We start from the raw sequence: 2,588 nt of genomic DNA on the forward strand, positions 1-2,588 counted from the left end.
TTCTAGGAGGGGTTGAGAATGGTTTGTTAAAATGCTTTTATTGATTAAATAATTATAAACGGCTTTTCAACGGCTTATATTCATTTAAAAATATAAGAATGCGTTTAAACAATGGTTTCACAAACAGCTTTAATTTCTAGAAAATGTAACATTAATTTCATTGCTTGATAGTCTGCTTCGCACACAGTGTTGAAGTCATTCTTAGAGCAGTTTTAGTAGCTGTATTAACTATACTAAACAACTAACCACAACACTCAATGTACTCTCTCTAGCAGGCTTACCACTCAACTCAGTGCACTCTCTCTCTCTCTCTAGCAGGCTTACCACTCAACTCAGTGCACTCTCTCTCTAGCAGGCTTACCACTCAGCTCAGTGCACTCTCTCTCTCTCTCTAGCAGGCTTACCACTCAACTCAGTGCACTCTCTCTCTCTCTCTAGCAGGCTTACCACTCAACTCAGTGCACTCTCTCTCTAGCAAGCTTACCACTCAACTCAGTGCACTCTCTCTCTCTCTCTAGCAGGCTAACCACTCAACTCAGTGCACTCTCTCTCTCTCTCTTTCTAGCAGGCTTACCACTCAACTCAGTGCACTCTCTCTCTAGCAGGCAAACCACTTAACTCAGTGCACTCTCTCTCTAGCAGAGAGTGTGCACTGAGTTGACTTCAACGTACTCGAAATTCACGCATATAAAAACTGTTTAGTCACACGCTAAATATTTGTTTCAAACAATACGTTTTGCTTGAAGAATTGCTTAGAACGGTGCAATATGAAACACATAACCTTGTTTTTCAGCTTCGTTTTTAAGTCTTCCATGCGTAGGGTAACTCATGCGTTACAGTCACCCACGACATCTTTAAACTTGGATGTAAGCAGGGGCGGAACTACAGTGCCGCCAGACCCTGCAATGCGGGGTGGCCCACGCCATTTAGGGGCCCATAGCCGACCATAATACATTTTTTATAGTTAAACAAAATAATATTCTTGCATTTTTGACTTGGCGGTAAAAGCTTTTGTAAATAACAAATAGATCTAATACAGTAGTGATGTTATACAGTTGCTAACACATGCTGTTGCGTAATTTTTTTTTTCCTGATCTGTAGTGTGAAAGATAGGCAAACTTTCAAAACACTCTCATGACTTATTTCCCTTTTTTAAATAACTAAATAGGGGTGTTCATAAGCTCCTTTTAATATATTTGTACTAAACAAATTAAAAAACAATTACTTCTCGTAATTATTTTTTAAATACATACTAAAGAATGACATAGCATAAAAAGGAAACATATTTAAAACAAATAATATAAATACAAAAAAAAAACATAAACAGAGCACGAGAAACCATTACAAATACAAAGCTTTCACGTTTTATATTCGTTTGACCGGCTAAAATCTATTGGGTAGGCAGAATTTCAGCAAACATATTGAATAAACTAGTTCTAAATCTAAAAAAAAAAAAAATTCAAAACAGACTAATGCACTCACATACATGACGCACTCACACACATGACATGTAATTTGTTTAAATTGAAGAAAAAAAGATTTTTTTTTCAAAACCCGATCCGCCCAGAATTGAGTATCCAATGTTTGTATTCTATGTTTGTTATACACACACACACACACACACACACACACACACACACACATATATATATATATATATATATATATATATATATATATATATATGTATATATATACATATATATATATGTATATATATATATATATATATATATATATATATATATATATATATATATAATTATATATATATATACATACATACGTATATATATATATATATATATATATATATATATATATATATATATATATATATATATATATATATATATATATATATATATATATATATATATATATATATATATATATATATATAGGGGGGGCAGAATTTTTCTTTTGCAGGGTGGCCCGTTTTTTCTAGTTCCGCCACTGGATGTAAGATGCGTTAATTTAAATAGGATATTTTTTCTTTTCGTTTTACATTGGTTAAAAACCTAAGAAAATAAAAGTTGTATTTAAGATTGCAAATAACACTTTATTTCAATGTATATCTCTAAAGAATTGCTAACAAATTATTTTCTACGTAAACATCAGTTTAGAAGTCGTTCATATAATTACAATTCGCATTTCAAAAACTTTACTCTTTCCGTCTTGTCATTAGCTGGTATTATGTGGCAGAGTTTTCACGTCTGAGTCATCTTCCTGTGTGGTTGTTAGTGTGTGTGTGTGTGTGTTGATTTATGTGTGTTGATGTGTATTTGCGTGCGTGTGTGTGGTGTGTGTGTATGTTGGTGTGCGTATTAGGGTGTGTGTGTGTCGGTGTATGTGTCGGTGTGTGTGTGCGTGCGTGCGTGCGCATATGTGTGCATTTGTGTGTGTTCGTGTGTATGTTGGTGTGTGTGTGATGGTGTATGTGTGCATGTGTGCATGTGTGTGTGGTGTGTGAGTGTGTATGTTTGTGAGTGTGTGTGTGTGTGTTTTACAGTGTATGTTTGCATTAGTGTGTGTCTGAATTGTGTGTGTGTAGGAGGGTGTGTATTGGTGTGTTTGTGCATATTCGT

The sequence above is a fragment of the Physella acuta genome, unplaced genomic scaffold, assembly GCF_028476545.2.
Source record: "Physella acuta isolate Inbredline_101_S28 unplaced genomic scaffold, ASM2847654v3 ptg000374l, whole genome shotgun sequence".
In the NCBI taxonomy this organism is placed as follows: domain Eukaryota; kingdom Metazoa; phylum Mollusca; class Gastropoda; family Physidae; genus Physella; species Physella acuta.